The sequence below is a fragment of the Hylaeus anthracinus genome, unplaced genomic scaffold (assembly GCF_026225885.1).
Source record: "Hylaeus anthracinus isolate JK02 unplaced genomic scaffold, UHH_iyHylAnth1.0_haploid 12001, whole genome shotgun sequence".
Lineage (NCBI taxonomy): Eukaryota > Metazoa > Arthropoda > Insecta > Hymenoptera > Colletidae > Hylaeus > Hylaeus anthracinus.
In genome coordinates, this window is record NW_026534348.1 from 15,346,316 (window position 1) to 15,366,166 (window position 19,851).

The following is a 19,851-nucleotide window of genomic DNA, read 5'->3' on the forward strand; positions in this document are numbered from 1 at the left end:
CGTTCTAGGTCGCATGAACGTTGGTGCTCAGACAATGTCGACTTTACGTTCTGCGTATACGCTCGAGACGATTCCTGGAGCAGATTCCACGCGCTCAGCTGGTTCATAAATTGTAATACTTACTTTTGGATTGCTTCCAGACGGCGCGATACAACCTCAGAACTGAGCAGAGGCGGACGAGCGAACGATCTCGGTAAGAATGTCCCCGTACACTCCATTTCGATGTCACAGCTTGCGTTTATAAGCGCGAGACCGTATTATAGTAACTGACTGCGCTGGTAATGACCCAGACACTCGCGATCCCTGCTACAATAGTAGCGACGTTGCTTGTCTCGTGTGTTTCTCTCTTCTTTTTGTCTCTATTACTATGGAGCACCTTAAATCATGGGAAGGTAATAACTCAAAGCATCGATTTACTTATGAAAAATGATGCGTTAGCAATACGTACAGCACGCGTATATAAAATTTTAATTAAAAATGTATTCGTTACATAGGCAGTTTGTAAATACATCGAAAAAAAATTAAGGTTTCTCTTTTGGAATTTCACTAAAAATGTTCCCTTATAGAGGGAATCTGCGAGAAGGTGAAGTTCGAGGAGCGGCGCATTAAATTTTCTATATTCTCATTTCGCGTTTCATCCACGCATCTCTGAAACTTTACTGTACTTCACATTGAACTACATCATACTTCATGTACAATGCACGACCGCATCAACGGAATGTACATAACGGTTAATGCTTATTACGAGGAAATAGACATCTCTGCTGGCGCATAGGAACGATGTTCCCGATCGAACCACGTGTTGGGTTTTGTCTTAACGGTGCCAATTTCACATTAATACATCGGGCTGGGAGGAAGCTGCAGTAAATGAAGACAATAACACAGTATTTAACGAATCCTTAATTTTTATTATATATTTGCAGCAGAATTAATAATTCAAACACGATCCTTCTAAAGATTTTTCCACTTATTTTCGCCAATATCTCTCGACAAATGTCTATATCGCGTTAATAAATAAATATCTCGTTTGCTTTCGATACCGAGTGTATCGATTCGACGGTACATTCAAATCGTCAACAATGGCACGCGATATTTTCCAAATGTTTCCACCATTGTGGGCCGTAATAACTTATTTCGCGAGGTAATTTCGATGGAACGGGCATTAACTTAGCGGGGGCTAATAATTAATCACGCAATTCGATTTCTACCTGCGCGCTAAGCATTTCCGCGTTTGATAATGACGTTAAAATCATCCGATTCGAGCCGATGATTTAACGTAATTTGCTTGAAACTGCTGATAACCGTGCCCCAAGTAATGATTTTCAATTCGAGCGCGATATAGTTGCACGGATCGTCTGGGCTATTCGAAGTGCGCATTTAACAGGCAAAACTCTTTCGTTAATAACGGATAATTGTATGCGATTAAATCTGCCCAATTGTCTAATTATATTGTGTCCGGAAAGAATTTTATCCTTTAACGTATACATCACTTTTTTATTTAATTTCAAGTTAAATGAAAATGCATTAAAATGAGATATTAAAACATGTAATCGTTGCTTGTGGGAAATTATATAAGTCGGCACTGTCACGTAAAAATTGTAACATTACTGATGACTATTTTTTGGTCATTCTTTCTTATTAATTTTATATACCGTTAGATGAAAAGGGCTGATCTCTCTCTATTAACACATTCTACGATATTTATTTGAATTTACGTTATAAAGGGAATTTTTAAAAATAATGTACATTATTTCATTCTAATTCTTAACTTTTTGTTTGATGGAGTTAATCGATTTGTGCAATGAACGGCTCATATTAATGTCTATCAAATACCTCGGTAACTAAAACATGAAACGCGAACTACGCAATGAAACATTTCTCAACAACAAAAAAAAAAAAAAAAAAAATAGAAAAATGCATAACTCGATCAAAAGAACATCAAGAAAGCATTCCTTGCATCCAAATAAAATCATATCCTCCTTACTCGAAAGCTAGGGTACCATACCGCCGGCGATTTTTCTCATTACAAGGACCACTCTTTCATCCTTCGTAATCAGTCCCGTGTCCCATTCCGCGTACAAGACGTCCCTCAAAGGGACGCGTACCAGGGGTCCCCTTGGGAATAATTTTTCGCCATGCCCGTCCACCGTCCTCCCCATCCCGACGAACGGCCATTTAAGTCCCGGATTTTCTTGAGGACGTCACGCGTGCATAGCAAAAAATAATATTTACGGGCGCGTACAATATGTTCAAGCCGCGGCCCCCGGCCCGTTTCTTGTTCCTTTATTTGCCATAACTCAGGTCACGCGGGAAAAAAGGCAGCCACGAGGCGGCGGAGGAGGCGGCAGCGAGGAGGAGGGCAACCGCGAAGAGGAGGAAGCAGGATGGAAAGAAAGAGTGCCCTCGCAGGAACGCACCGGGGCCTTTCCCAAAGTGATTTATTTCGTTTGGTGGCCGCGAGCATGCGCGAGCATTCGAACTTGGCAATTTTTGCTCGGGCTAATCTGAAGAAGCATGAGCGTTTAACGCGCGCTAAGATGTTATTAATCACTCCGGGCCGCGTACAACGTGTAGCCAAACGGAAAAAACGCGTGGTCTCGGGGGTAGAGCGGGAGGGACGGGGGAGGGGGTATGGTGGTTGAAGCACAGAGCAAAAGGGGGCTGTTTAGCGTTGACTTTTACACGAGGTATCCCGGGGCGATCGCCGTGCGAGCGCCTTGTGTTCCGTTCCCGTGCCGCGTTAAAACTGCGATTTCGCTAGAATTGAAATAATTCAAGCCCACCCCGAGAGGGGGGGGGGGGAAGGGGGCCATGTGCCCTCGGGAAGATTCCGTGTACCATGTGTACGGGAGCCAGAGCAGCAAAAGCAGATTCCGCTTGGTCGATGGAAACTAATAGCGCAGGGGGGACGGGGCAACGCGCTGGCGAAGATTAACGATCTCCCCATGAATGCCCGATCCGTCTGTCCCCGGATAGAGGAAGCGCGCCAGAAATGAAAGAGTGGACGCTGCGAATGCTGGAAAATGGCTGTTTCGAGAAATCGGATTCGCGGGCAAGAAATCGCTGCTCCGGAGGGTCCGAGAATGCGCGCGAGGATGAAGCTGGGACGAGGCGAGTTGTAAGGACTGCTGAAACGAATGGAGGTCTTCGTTGGAGCTCAATTGGTAGGGATGAATGGCTGCCTCGGAGGAAACACCACCGTTGGGAATTTTTTCTGACTATAGGGAAACGTCTAATGTAAATGTTTCGGACTTGTATTGAAAGTACGTGCTTTGAACACTTTTCATAAATATTTGCATGAATATGTCTATATAGTAAATACGAGCATCTTCGAACTATAGTTGAGAAACTATATGTGAATAACATAGTACAAAGCTGATGGTTTGTAAATTTGTAAATGTAAATGTTTCGGACATGTATCGGAAATAGGTTCTTTGAACACTTTTTACGAATATTTGCATCAATATGTCCGTATAGTAAATACGAGTATCTTCGAATTATAGTTGAGAAACTATATGGAATACTAGAATACTAAAATATGGCCGCTTGGATTACTACAAAACCACCCTCATGTTTACCGTTGGAAGTAGTACGAATTGTAAATGTTCGTGTTATTCGGTCTAGTCCCTATAAAATGCGTTTTCTCGATAAGTAACGCTGTTAACCCTCGGTTTATATCGCGCGAGTCTTCAGCACTAGCGAAATAGCTCTGCTTAAAAATTCTTATCGCTGAATTTGAATTTCATTCGAAGGCAATCCTCTCCCATTCCTCGGGTATAGAGAGCAATGATTTCACGCTGAGGAGGAAATTGAAGTTTCCCGCTAGGAAAGGGAATCGATCCGAGTGTGTACCCAACGGCTGAGTACCAATCATCAGGATATCTCGGACGAGTATCGTCGAGTAACAAGGATCAAGAGGGTATCGCGTAATCTTTAATGATTCCAATAATTTTCATTTCGTTCCCTACCTTACGACTGCCGGCTTGACTCTCGGCTCATTGGCTTCGTTTGCGAAGCGTACCTTTATTCATCGTCGAAAGAATAATAAATCTCGCGCATGAATTCTTCCCTCTATCGTAACAAAGTATTGTATGGAAGATTCTGAATTGGATATTTCGTGATAAATCCTCGTCTGTTCTGAATCGGTGCAATCGCGTACGGAAATTGATACGGACAGTACTCCGTTGACAATGTGGTTCATTCTGTTCATTCGAGCCGGCAATTTAGAATTGTTATCGGCAGAGAGAGAGAGAGAGAGAGTAACCAACAGAGTGCTCTGCGTTGCCGACAGAGAGTGTTCTATATTTACGGCATCTTACCGATGGTGTACTCTGTCTTATCGATCGTGTACTCACCTCTATGAATTGGAAAAGCAAAACGAGAGTCGATATTAAAGCACAGAATTCCAAAGGTAGACTATCAATTCTTTCGAATTGAAAGGTAGATTTGTATGTTATTCTTTAAAAGATTGAAGAATATTTAAGTTATGCAATCCCGGTCTAGAGACACCGCGTTCAGGGTCGAACAATCGGAGCCTCGCTCGTTACGCAGCCCCCATTTATTCAATTCCAGATGCGGAAAGGGTTTACCACCGAAGAAGCCATCGTTCATCCCGGCGCGAGTTACCAGTCGTTTTTGCGCGAACAACGGTGCCCCGGTGCTGATGAATTCTCGGCAGTTTATCGACGAGCGGTGGCTCGTCGACGGGGATTCAGACACACTCGAAGGAGGAAGTCACGACATGGGGTTATTAAGGAGGAACCATAGAGTAGCGCGCAGTTTATCCAACGGACTCGTTAACATTATCTCGAGCGTTGTGCACGGTGCGTGCGGGAGCCCATCTCGAATCCAGGGATTCCCCTAACGAATTTCCTGCCCCCGGGAAGCTCGATCGTAAATCACTCGCCACTAGAGGCAACCTAGCAATGCCCTTAGACCCCGAAGGTTCCTTTTTAACGAGAGCACCTAGCACTTGGGTCGGCTTGCGAGCGCGTCTCGATGTCCGTGCAAACCGTTCGCCTCGAGATTGCAACTCGCCTCGTCTCGCTACCAGCAGACCTACTTCCATAATCGCGTAATCTGCCCTGCCGTTTATCACAGACGCAATAATTCTCCCAAGCATCCTGTGTACGCTCAAGGTGTTTGCTGTTCCGACTATCGCGTCGCTTAACACGCTTCGATCCCATTGGACGGCGATAATCGTTACGTCGGCGACGGTCGACGTCGTTGGTTGGATCGATCCATCATTTTCGTCCTCCTCACCAGAAATTGTGTTTGTTAAATAATTTTGTATACAAGAGGTTCTGTAGGTAACACTCTGCAATATAGAAACTTAATCGATTCAAAGACTTACCAACAGATCACCCTGCATTGCCAACGGAACAATCTGTCTTATCGATCGTGTGTTCTGTATTACCGAGCCGCGCAAGAAAATAGTACTTAATTTCAAGAGAGAACACGAGTGCAGCTATAATAATTGCTTTGTGATTTATGGAACGTTCAGATGATGCAGGTGTATTTCTTTTCTGTTGCGCGTTTAAATTAACTCCGCGCGTGGAATGCGTTTCTCGCAATTAGTCCAATAACGCTCCCCTCTAACTTTTGTCTTTACGATTACATCGACGCGTGTAGCATACCGTGCCGAGACTATTTGTAACGGCCCCTTGCAACAGAAAGTGAGAAATGGCGGCTGTAACGAAGAGAAGCGAGAAGTTTAAAGGGTTTTCGTGGCGGCGGTGGATGAAACTGGCGAGAATAAATTTCTCGGCAAATTCATGATCGAGCTGTCTCGAACGATTTCCTTCTCGGAAGTTCTCCTCTCGTTAAAAGATTCAATCGTGCTCTTTTCCTTCCTAGAATCTTCCTAGATTCTTCTTTAATCCAAAATCGAACGGATTAAGGTACGGTTTTATTAAAGAATCCTTTTTCATCCCATTCTTGGGTACAGAAATGACGTAATCCCTTAATTAAATGCACCATTTTTGCAACACCAAGATTATGAGTGATGGTAATGTATTAATGTTACGAGGGAATTACGCCAAATGAGTAATTGCGCTTTATTGGCCAGTGGCACGCGTCCGTGTGCGAAAATTCCAGTTGTAATTTCGTCGAGAATTATACGATTCACGTTTCGCACATTATTTAAAACACGCGACCTCGGGAACGGATCTGGAATAATGACAAATGCGTTTTTCGAATACTTTCGGTATAATTTCCAGCAAAACTTTGCACCTGTTATTTTTCCATTCATCCGCCGATCATAAATTTATCCAAGAGCTCGAAGAAGGCATCGTTGTTCCTAGTAACAACATCGTCGATTGTTGATTACAGAAAATCGTCTTTATATTTTACTTGATAATTTCATTCGGGATTTGAGGTGTGTCGGTTCGAGTTAAGATGAAATTTCACACTGGAAAAAAGATATCACTGCATTTATAAATGAACTACTTAGAGGTGGGAGTATCCTTGTCGCCATGGAGGTCTTTTTTTTAAACTAATATGATCAATTTCCATTCAGAGGACATTGCAGACCTCGGTGGTTAAGAACGTGACCATAGCTAATTCGTTTGAATTTCCACACGGTGACGCAACCAAGTGTGCGGACAGTAAATATCTAATATCGTTTAAACGGATGTTCTGTGTAATGAAAATTACGACGCGTCAATGTGGTCTCTGTCGAGGTTGCGACGCTCGAAACGCTTCTGGATTACACACCCCGGAAGTGACCGTCTCGGTCCATCGGGGGGATGGGAGGCGGGGAGGGTAAACTTAATTAATAGAATAAATTCCGCGGGGGCTGTAATCTCGCGTGCATTTACCTTCTTGCTGGCGTACGGGGTGACACGGAGCAAATGTGAAATTCTCGAGGTGATTTACGTAAGTGGCCACGATCAAGCCTAACGAGAGCTAATGTCAGATGCTTCTTGTCGCGACTCTGGATGCGGGCTATCGTGAGCCCTGGAAAAACAGCATTTGTACCCCCTATATCACAGCGTCAAGGAAATTTTATTCTGAGTGATAAATAAGAATTCCAGATTTATTTGAAGGAATAAAAACAAACGAATCCCTCGTCTGGCCACCTTGGAGCATGAGGCATAAAATTAAATATTGCAACATTATTTCTTGATAATAAAGTGAATTAAAGCGAGTTTGCCTTCGGCTCAAATCTAATAAATTCTCACAATTTCCCAGTTTCTTTCACATGAAATACCATCGTCAAATACTATTAGAAGGATCTATCGCAGCAAATAAACAATTTTAATGTCTAGCTACACGCACCATTCGGAATGAAATATACCATTTCCCACTTGAAATAATATTTCACTCAGGCATAACTACCAGCGATGCTGGAATCGTCGAACGGTTGGATTTACGTGACGATGTCGCTACTCAGATGTGCAAGAAACGTTCGTCGTCGTTTTCTTAGCCGGCGGTACCCGGAAAAATCGCGTTGCCTATCCATCACCGCGTCGTACGGTCTGTCCAAGCGAAAATATGACGTGGCGTGCGGCCGGGAGAGGGCACACACGCGTCCCGACGTCGAACGCCGTATCGACTCAACTCGGCGCGGTCGGTTACGTGATGTTCATTAGCGAACGCGACTCGTAAAAGCGAAACGACTTGACATTTAACAAGGAATCGATGAAAAGATAAGTCCCCGTGCATTGCACGAAAGCGTTAACCTGCCGCCGTCTCTTTCCCCCTCTTTGCTTCCGCCCCTGCCGCGTCAGCTTTCGTCGTCGCCGATATCGCAACGTAACCGGAGAAATCAGCAGAAATTACGTGACCGTTATCTCTTATCGCTTGTACTACAAGAATGTATACCGATTAGATAAACATTCGAAAGGGGTTACTTTCCACAAGTCGGCGAATCGAGCGACGAGGGTAATCTATCCCCTACCAGTCTAGTGTTACCAAACTGTAATAAAAAGCTATTTCCCGTCGTATAAAAAAAGGAGCAAGCGTTTAGGCCGCCCGAAGTGGGAGACGGGAAGCTGGTTTGCGATTGGAGACCTTGCTTTAGTAGGTTAAGTATTGTGGAGGTTATTTTTAACGAGGTTTGCGCACACTAATATTAAGAAACTGACATTAGAAGCTTTACTTGGCCAAACAAATATGGCAAAATGTGTGAAACTTGGGTGTAATTATATTCGTTCTGATACTACAAGTCAGTATAATCGAGTTGCGAAAGGTTTGGACACACAAGCTTTGAAAAATATGCAGGCTGTTCCTATGTCTCATACACTGAAATTATAAGACGTGTTTCTGAGTTCGAGCATTTGCTGAATGCATTTGCATCGTCTAAGTAGGACATGTAACGTCTAACTACTGCACACATTAAATGGAAACACGATGCAACGTCGGATGACCGTGTCGCAACCACCCCCGCAGTCTCGCCGCGTCCTCTCTAATTAAAGATTGCATTAAACTTACAAGTCGCGATAAAAAGTTATTCAAGCGGGCAATAATAGCTTCCGCGGCGCGCTGAATAATAAGCAGTGTAAAACACAACTCAATTTCCGGCAAAAATCGGAAGATCTCGTCGGTCACGTGACCGTGCAACCTGTTAATTCGCCTATCAGCGACAGCATCTCACGACGAACTACATGAAATCAAAATAGTTTGTCTTAGGTTATTTTTAGACTTCTTTTTCGCTCGTAAATATATTTGTAAAAATACAAAATAAAAGTGTAATTGGAAATACAGACATTTTGATCTGCATTGACGATCGCCACACCGATACGCGAGCAGCGTTGCTTTGAAGTTCGGTCAGCAGGCATCTCCACGGCTCTCACTACCTCCAGCTGAAACAGACGTGGAGTGGATTCAGTTGCTCGTCCTAAAGGTGAGGTCCCATCTATGTGATGCTCGTGCTCGAGCAATAAATTGTCCGTGCTCGCCGAATTTTCTTCGAAAACACGTTCCTACTAGCGAGCAAAAGGTCGCTAAATATGACGACGAACGGTTGAAACCACTTGAAAGGGTCGATTTTTACGAGAGTTTGGGTCTCAACCCGTGGTCTAGGCTCGCGAGCACGGGGACTATTCCGCGCGAGCCTGGATCGAACGCTCAAAAAAATCGACCCTTTCGAGTGGTTCGAAGCGAGACCCCCAATACTTGTTTTCACCGAAACCGTAGGCGCCTACCTGGGTTCGTTCAAGGGTCTGGGGTCAAACGAGCGATCGACTCATCAGTTTTTGATAAAATCGAATTCTTTATTCTTCATCGTATCAACGTGAACGCGATGCTATTGGATTCTTGGTGTTCTCCCAATTAAAATGATATCTCACGTCACGTAAATCGAACTATTTTTAACGAAATAATTTTTCAATTAGGCAATCAGATTTTGCATATAATTTCGTTAAAAGTAGTCCGATTTACGCGACGTGAGATACCATTTTGATCGTAGAAGCATCAGATCAAGCAATCGATTGAAGTTACTTCCGCGAAGTTCCGATAAAAATTGTCGAGGTTGGTATTTTCAATTCTTTATGACATCCCCTTGTCGACCGCCCGTTGCGATGATGGTGCGCGGCCTTTTTCGTGATTCCGTGCTCGTTTAGGTGTTCGTGGCTCGTTGTGCTAGCTCGCCTGGGTCCATCAGACCCTCCTGCGCGAGGAGTTGATACTTTCAAGTGAACGTTGCTCGTGCTCGCCGCCCGAACTTACATACATGGGACCTCACCTTAAAATCCTATCTTCGAGCAAGAATCTACCGTATCCCCGAAACGAAGGTTTTTCATTTTCCATGGGGAAGAAATGACCGCGCCTGGAGCCACCTCCTTCCAGGCTGGTTCTCCTGCAACCTCCACTTCCTCTGTAACCTCCGACAGTCCTCTCAGGCCTCTTCTGGCTGTCTCACCTTCGCGTCTATAAATAAAGGGAGGCGAAGTAAGTGCGGAGCCGGTAGGTTGTCGTCAGAGTCATTAAGGGTAGTGCTTCGGTTTCCCTTGGAAGCGGGCACACGTGTCTGCGTGTCTCTGTGCGTGTGCTGCCTCGAACGACTGTGTTTTGAGCGAGCACACGCGTACCTCACACGCAGAGAGACTGTAGAGGTCGTTCCTGTCGATGGAAAGGGTCGAAAACTAACTGGCATTGGCGTAGAACCTGAGACACCAGATTGTCCCTGGAACGGTCGTTGCTGTCAGCACCCCCGCGACTCCATTTTCAAGACAACGTCATTGATTTGGAGAAACGAAGAAAGGTTTTCACTTATGAAATTGAAAAATGAATGACCCATGGCTTCAGGGTTTATTCAAATAACGAAATTTAATACGGTTTTCCATTATTTTTCAAATGGTACAATTTTCAACATCAAAGTGTGTAGCTTCAGCTGAATAAACTAAATCCTGAACAAATGGGTGTAGTTTATGAACGATGACGTTCGGTACAAGACACCACTAATGTCATTAGAATTTCTGACGTGCTTCGCGAGTTAGATACGCTGGGAGTACGCCATCGGTGGCGTGCTTGCCCTCCATTGAGCACTTCGCTCGACATAGTCAGCAGCAAGTGCATCGAGAACAAATGGAACTTCGCGGAACATATTTCGAAAGAGTGAGAAGTTTCGCTAACATTACGCTCGACAGGATACAAGCCTCATTAACGAGCCCCTGGGACGGAGTGGATCAGAGAAGTTCAGACAAGTAGAATTCTCTAGAACACTCATTTTAAATACGAAGACAAAAATAAGAATTGAAATTTGAGTCATCAAATTATATTGGATATCTTATATTTCGTCGTATACAGTAAATTTTTATCTTAAAGTTCGATTGCAGAAATTCTCTCTCTATTTAGAGGATGCACTTTCTAAAATAACCGGAAACATCCACTCCGTGTTTTTTCTCTGTCGTTTATTATTCAAAGAGAATGTTACACTTCTTCGAGAAGAACGATATTCGCTAAGGAAAGAATTACTCGGAGCCATGGATAATTCGCTGTTATTAATAATTCATGGCACGAGAATTTTGACAAGGTGAGCCAAATATCGTCCAGGGCTGGAACGTTTCCTTTAATGGCGGCGTTTAAAACTCGACAAGAGGTGGCTGGTTAGCTAGTTGGCATTAGCAGTTACGATCATGACGGTGTCCCTACGTTTTCTCCAGGTCGTAAAACCTTCGGGACGGAGACGAACTCACCCCTTGTTGCGCGCACGCGAAATCACCCTTAGGACGATCTTGACGAATTCGAAAACGTGTTTAACGCGTTAACCTGTCACGCTTGGCCCGATGCAAGTTTGTTTCACTAGAGTTCGAACTAGAAGACTATATTTAAGGTATATTACTTTTTTCCAATTATCGGTTGATTAAAATGTGAATTAAAACTTAACTCACCATAAATCAGACTTTGATGTGTAAGGCTGCTAATAACCGTTCAAGACTGCGACTTCAGCATCGAATGCACCCGGACAACCTGTAAAACACAGGATTCTACGCTACTGTCACAGCAATGCGAGAGAAACATTAGCAAGAACTTGAAATACTCGACGAGACGCATCCTCGCGGCACGCCCTTTTGCGGATTTGCTTCTTCCCTGCATTGTGCTCGGTCCTACAGGCTCCTGTCTTCATTACGCGATACCTAAATGTTAGAAAATTGCAAGGGTGCTGGTGTCTGAAAGCATGGGAAAAATTATGCGTGCGCCCACGTTTGTTCTCGCAATTCAAGGGGTTACACACCCTTCTTCCCTTATGTTGTTACTCGTGTGACGCGGTTTGCCCGATTTTGCACGCGAATTCCGGTGCAGGGTCTAACATAAAAAGGCCCATTACACAAATGTACCGTCGAACATCCTTTCATCTTCCACGGTGTTTCATTCTTTAATTACGAATGATGTGTTATGCGGTGGGCTAATATCCCTGGAATGATAAGAGGCAGAGGCCTCTGTGGAACAGTTTGATCGTGTTAGTATTATTTATTGCTAAATAGAAGTATTATTTTTTGTTTTGACTGTTATATTTTAGAAAAAAAAAATATTTATTTGCCATGTGCTTCTATTATTTCTTGGATTCAAAGTAGTTTATCCCCAACCATTTTAGTACCATTCTTGCGTTTTCTAAGTGCTGCAATTTAATTTTTAATCCCTGTATTTTCTATTATTTTTGTCGTACATTTTATGCGAAACTCAAAAACGTGAGATTTCTTAATAACCAAAGGCGGGTCTCGTGGATGTAGCAGGAATGAAAGCTACCTTAAGAGTTTACAACGCGATAAATTTCTTTGTAATTGTTTTATACTGCCTCCTAGCGAACGTTCGTGAATTCACGCTGGCCGAAGACCTTCATCTTCGAGTAATTGAATAAAAATGACCATCGTAAACATAAACCTCGCGAAGTAGTCGACTGCTAGCGCGGTACAATTAAATATCCCTTCGGCAATGTTGCAAGTTACAATGTTTTCATTTCATCGACGAACGCGCGCTGAAATTCACACCACTACTTGAATTTTTTATGGAGTTTTCGAATTAACACTTCGACCAAATCATTCTTAACGATTAAATTTGCTTGGAAAATAGATTTTCGTTTCAAGTTACGCCACGTGAAAATTTAATTGCTACCTGCTTCAATATTTGGATGCAATTCAGCGCACAGAGTGGCGTGTTTACACGTAAAATATTCAGTGTACATTCACCAGAATGTTTTTAGATCGCGTCAGGATCGTTTATAACCGCGTTCATGTAATACCGAGGCTTGGACTATTTCATACCGTGGTGCACATTTGGCGCTCGGAAGGGTTGGTCTAATCACTTTTTAACTACATTAGCACCAGTAACTGCCCCCCATCTCGGGGGTAACTTTCCGTCGAGGACCCTCATTGCATCAAAAATAGATTATATCGCATCGTTCATATCTGAATTCATTTTCCCCGAAGCACGATGCGCGTTCAAATGAAACACAACCACGAAGGCACGATCCGGCTGATAATCTTTTAATGATGATTAAGAACAAGACATTTACATTTCAAAGGCAGCCTGTAACAAGCGTGTAATTCAGTTCGAACGTTCAGCCACGATAATGTCACTGAGTGAATAGTTTCTTAGGAATTAACATTGTAACACCATTTTTCAATATTTCATCATTATTAAAAATTATTTTTATACTTTTATACACATAGCAATGCACAAAAAAGAGTTTCAAGTAAATAACGTTACTCTCATATCCACAAAAGGATGAATAAATATCACTTGTATAAATGTCTAAGGAATACGTCCACCCTCGAAATGATAGTGAAAGGCTTGAAGGTTTCAAGAAAGGACATGCTTCAAGGGAAGGAACAGTAACGAACAACGTCGACTTGTCCCCGATACGAGGTTTTCTTTCCACTGGTCCCGTTAGTTGTCCGTCGAGTGTCCGAGACCAGCGTCGAGCAAGCAAAGTTGAAAACTTTTCTTTTATCGCGCCCAGTTTCTCGTGACAGGCACGGCGAAATGATAAATCAACGGCCGTCCGAGTAAGTGTTTCTTTATCTTCCCTTCAGTTTCACGACGGCAAGAAAGAAAATTATCCCTGGCTACGAAGTGAAACGTTCGGGCGAAAACGTCCAGGGGAAGAGAAATGGAGAGAGCCCGAAAGAGTGTGCGCGCTAGTTCTAAACGATACCGACCCGCCCAAGACAATCCTGCCACATGCCTCTGTCCACTAATAGACTGCACGTCGAGTCTTTTTCCTCCTCGTTTTTTTATTTCTCAGCAGCCATGACCTCCCTTAGATTCACCGCCGCGACGATGGATAACCTCGACCCTTAACAGCCGTTTAATTTGTGTCTGGCTCCACGTTTTTGCCAGTGAAAGTACAAGCTCCTTGGGATAAAACGCTCGCCCTCCGTAGCCTGGCCGCTGATAGTCTTGCTTGGGTCGTTCCCTTTATTATTTTGAATTTCTTTCGAGGCTTCGTGTAGGAAAAAGGAGCTGGGATCATTATGGCACCAACAAATCGGTTCAAAGCTTTTTTTCTAGGACCAACGGGGTGGTTTAATATTCGTTGTAGGGGTCAGCGCCCTCCTTCCTCTTGAATCGATGCTTGACAATACTTGGGAAAAGAAAATGAGAACAATGTTTGCGAATCGAGTGAATTCTGTTTGTAAACGTTGAGATATTCAGCTGGCAAGCTAGTGCATTCAGTCAATAATGAAGTTCGTCCAGTCGATAAGTGTCGATAATGTAGAATCCCAATTAATTGCATGGTTTATCAACTTTGTGCTCTACATTGCCAGGAGAGCGATATCTTTTATCAACTCAGCATTCTATATTACTAAAGAGTTTTGCAAAGAAAGTAATTGCCTTCTTAGAATTAAAAGACTTATATTTTTTTGTTTATAAATGTTGCTTCATAATATCGACGTGCATAAATCGACCCATTTAACCTCCAATGAAATGCAGATTGGCTGCACTACAAGCCAGCCATGCAGATCCAGGCGCCATAGCTCGATGCAACGACCGTTTCACGAGATTGCAAACGATGACGTTCCGTTCATCACCTGTAGACCCATTTGCATAAACGTCTTCGACGCGAACACGGACGAAAAGTCGAATAATTCATTCCACAGGACGCCGGCAGCCAGGATCAGAAGCTCTTCCGTGAAGCGCCCGTGTCTCGCGCAACATTTCGTAATTTCTAGACAGCGGTTGGAAGATCTAATTTCCTAGTCTGCCATTCATGGCGCCGGCCGAGCGGCGCGGGTGCTCCTCCGTCAGTGGCGCGGGCACGGACGGTTACAGATAGTTTCCAAGGATCCATTTAAATCCGGGACGTGTTGCTGATACGTACCGAAAATATCATTCATCAGCTGCGTCTCGGAGAACGAGGCTGGGACAGCTCCGTTCCCGCGATGCTGTTTCTTTCTCGAAGTAAATTACTTTTTCAATTCGACGGCACGATTGTCCTGGAAAAACTGGCGACCGGCAAAATCTAGGGAACACGGCATTCTTTTAAGTGTGGAATTAGGGGAATTTTTAAACACAGGTGCAGGATTTAATTGTTCATGTAGATTGAAGCAGATATAGTTTGTAATTTTCAAATCTGAGAATCTTTCACAGACGCGATAGAACGCTGAGTCGATAAGGCAGGACGATGTGCTGGCAATGCAGAGCGCACCTAAGTTTCAATATTATCGATGCATACCGATAGAACGTACTACATTACTGATTGAGTACTCTACCTAGAAGTTTGATTTAATGGAGTTTCTTCATTTATTGAAGAGTCTGCGAAGGTAATGGTGAAGATTATGTCGCGCCAAGTATCGATTTCGTATCGTTTCGGATAAACGGGCAGAGAAATGGGCCGCGATTTGTCGGATCGCGTTTAGGTCGAAATGGGGATAGAATTACAGGCTGAGAAGTTTTGGCGTTAAGAGGGATGGACGAAGGAGCGGACAAGAGCCAATCGACGAAACGAATGGTCTAATTTAATCTCGACTAAGCTCGCGGGGAAGATTGATCCATGGGTCCCGAGCTGCTGTCCCTCGGATTCGTGTTCTTTCCCGATACTGGATATTAAGAGGTCGTCCCAAGTTTCCACATAAATCCCCCGACGAGCTGTTTAAAACGTGACTTCACGCGTGGCGCAGTAACTTCTAATTAAGACTCTGGAAGATTAATTGAGCGGAAAATACGAGGAACTTCGCCAAGAAATGATCCAGTGTTCGATGAACTCGAGGGGAGTTCACCGCAGTTGAGATTTGACACCGAATGACTCGTGAGGAGATTTACTCGAGTGTGACGCCTACTTTTTAAGTACTGAATAGTATTTGACACTGTTTGCCAGTGATTCTCAATATAATTCTACATATCGCAACACAGTATAATACAACAGAATATAGTATAATACAGAATATTTCAGTAAAATAGAGCATAATACTAAAAAATGCAGAATATTTCAGCATCATAGATCATAACACATGGCAATAAAGCATAATGATGAATGATATAACATTATTCTATGGAACTTGGAGCATCCCAGTGCATTACGCAAAAAATAATTTTACCCTTCCTCAGACTCAACTCGAAATCGAATTTGCCATATACCTGTCGACATAGAACTTGTGGTCCAACCTTGAGAGCGTGCTATGGTCCACTTACACCCCAAAATTTGCTACCCACGGTCTCGGTGCTCATTCCAGGGGATTCCAAGATTCCAGCGAGCTCTGCTTCCTCCTCGCAGACGAAGGTCGATTTATACGACTCGATACAATGACGCAATAACGCCACGCGATGTATATAGGTACGTATTCGAGCGGGGACTGGAAATTCGAAATGTAACCGGTTCGCGGCGGCTCTTAGAAATGCCGGACACGTAAAAGCCGGGACCCGTAGGGTTTACCGGCTGTACCGCGAATATGTATGCCGTACGGACGGCCGTGTACGGCAAATCGCGATCCCTGGGATACGTACGTATTACCCATATAACCTCTAACGTCGATTGTGGCTTATGATATTACGTACTCTCCATTACAACGGGCGTACACACGCGGCCGACGCTGTCGGGACCGCGGGGCGTTGTAACGAGCAAATTGCTAGAGTAGTTACGTTTTCTCGTCGCTGGTCCCTCCTCTGTTCCGCGATCGCCGAAGTCGAGGCGTCGTTTATTATTTCGTTAATTGTCGTAACAGGCAACTGGCAGCGCGAACCGACGGGTCTCGAGCGCGATATTGACTTTTAATGGACGCGTTCCGTACACCGGGCGTCGCGAGGCTCACAAGGGGGTGGGTTCTACTTTGGGACCCTTCTGGAGACAGGGGATAATTTATTCTGGAACTGATAGGGTGACGCAGCGACGGAGGAGGGATTTTTCTTGCTGGCTGGGCGAGGATTTGCGAAACTGTTTGTTTCCAGGACGATTTCTTTTTGTATTTTCTAGGCTAAGAAAGTGGAAATAGAAATTGCAGGTATAGCATAAGACTTGAGACGTTAGTAAATATATTTTTGGCGCTAAATGATAGACTCGATGTTTGCAAATAAATGTTCCATTACAGATATATACATGAACCGACTTTACACGTGTATATATAATAAAAATTTATTTGGAAACATCAAACTTGACATTTAATTTAGACAAACTTCTTGAATAGATATAGAGAGTACGAATAGTTACGAGACTGAGTGTATGTTGGTTATAGCGTGCAATGGCATAGGGACGATGATACGATGACTGTGTTGGACATTTTTGAAAGAGGAAGCCGGACCTGGTCCGCGAGATCTTCGAGCCTTTGAATGTTGAATTATTGGCCCCCGCGCAATCTACATTCGCTTAGTATGCGCTTGGCCGCGTAATTTCGATTAAACTTTCTCGGCGAGGCATCGTCCCCGCGTAAATTCATGCGCGTTTCTTTTTGTCGCGACCGTTCCGTTGCGAGAAGTGAGGATGAGAGAAATAAAAGAGAAACGACCCAGAGGAAGGCGAAGAAGAAAGGAGAGTCTGTAAAGAAAGCGAATGTTTGAGAGTCGCGATCAGAGATACAGGAAGGCCGCTTATTAAATGTTCACTGGGATACGCCGAATAAATTGCCGGAGACACAACCTGGGAGGACAATGAAAATAACAGTTGAGGTTGAATTATAGACGGTTCAAGCGAGAATTCGGTTGTAAATATAATAAAATTTCGGAATTGAATGTGTTGCTCGTAGAAGGTCGGACTTAATATTTATTGCAATATATTCAAGCACTTCGGAGTGTATTTTATATATTTTTCATATAATTCTTGAGACTTTCAACTTTTAGTTTTAGGTCTTCTCCAGTGATACGGAAATTTACTGAAATTTTTTTTTAACTCTTAAATGCCCAAAGTTTTAAATTTGATACCAGACTCTTAAATCGAATTGTACACTTCCAATTGGTTTGTTTTTAATATTCGGCTGTATGTATGTTACCATTGCATAATGTCATTTTGAACAAAAGTTAAAAAAAAACGTCAGCTGTCAAAATTGTTCAAATAATAAATGCATCGATATCTTTTTAAATTTAATTTGGAAAATCAGGCCTCTAAGGGTTAAATAATTTTAAAAGCATGTCAGTAGTTGACTATATGTCGAAAGTGTCACGTCTAAATATATTTAGAAAGAAATTGATTGCTTGGGCCGTCTATAATAACTATGAAATAAAAATACCAGGTGAGAAAGCGGAGAAAAAAGTAAGCGAACGTGGTACCGTGGGACGAGTCCAGCGTTCAAAGAGGGAAGTGGACCACGAATCATGCCGCGAGCGGCGATGAGCCGATATTTTGTCGCTTGCATATAAGTTTTGCTCTGTCGAGCTGAAACGACGCCAGCCGCGGCGCGTCGGTTTTAATCGGCCGTAGGCTGCTGCCGCGATGCATATTCATTCGCCGATGATTCGACCGCGAATCGATTCCGGATGCCGTTAGATCATCGGTATCGTGGTGTTCCAATCCCTGAACGCGCCTCGAGGATAATCTGCGCCCTCGTAAATTAGTTGATTAAACAAAACGCTACCGTGAACCACTTGGGGGGAAATAAACACTCGAGTATTCTGATCCTTTCTCTGTTGTCGAGACTGAATCCTAAGGATCGCGTTCAATTGAATTTCTATTCCTATATTTTAATAGCTTGCTTATTTATAGATCTGTATTGATGCTGCCTTCTTCAACCTCGGTATTATAGAGCACTAGATGGCCAAGGGTGGTCTATGTGCTGGTTATATAAAATACTCTGCCGATATTATTGATCAAATACGAGTTTGTAGCAATAAGATTCAGGAATTTTTCAATACGAGCTTCGTGTATGCTTAAAAAATCCACTAACGTAATAAATGAAATCGATTACCCTCAAGAAGAAGCATCTATTCGATGAAAATTGAGTTACCGTGTCAGATGGTGCTTCACCCCCGTTACCAACCAACGTATTCATCGGTGAAAATTGCCCTCGCACGTGGAAGGTGCGTCTTCATCGATGACGAGACGATTCTCGTGACCTCGAGAAAAGCTCGACCGTAAATAAAAGGTTGCGGTACGGATCGCGTCGAAGGAAGAGCGCTGCTCACACGCGAGGATCGCGGGCCTTTGCGCGCCTCCACGACGATGCCATAAATCCTCGCCGATGATCGAGGGATCCAGTTTATCGGCTCGCGCCCGTCCGAAGAGGTCACGACGCCGCATGCACCGGGACATTCATTACGGCACGTTGGAGGTAAAGAGCCAGCCAGCGCCAAGCGATTCGAGGGAGAATGTCCATCTCGGGAATATGTTGCGCTTGTGAACAAAGCGTTAACACAGGGCCAATTTGTCTCGCGGTGGCGTTTCTACGATGTTTTCGAGTTGGGAATGGTGCTTGCGCGGGAAATAACGATTCCGGGAGTTTAGGCGGTACCGTGGAACTTTTATTTCAACCGTTCGAAGCGATTTGTTTAAGAACTATTAGTGATTGAGATTTTCCACTGTGCTAGTACCTTGTGTTTAATAGCAATGCTTGACACTTGTTCACTGTGAGGTTGTACTAACAGTATTTGAGAAAACAATGTTGCATAGAATGTTGATTGTTCGAAGAATTTATCAACAGAGCGGTCCGCATTAACGATCGAATTGGATTTATTGTAGTTCTACATTGCCAGCAGAGCGCCCTGCTGTATCGACCTCGTGTTCTACATAATCGAGTCATGTCGACAGAGTACTTCCTCCTCTCCTTAACTACAAATAAACAGAATTTAGCATGCGTCAACTTTTGATCCGCGACGCGTGCTCACTCGTAAATGGGTGTTCATTCATCCGTGACAAAAGTGAAACAAGCTACCGATTCGAAGCTCGGGGACATCGAAATTCGAACGAACTATAAATCAACGGCGGCGGGGATGCTTTCCCGAATAACAACCGCATTCCTCTTAACGCTGGTCCCGCGTGCGTTCCCG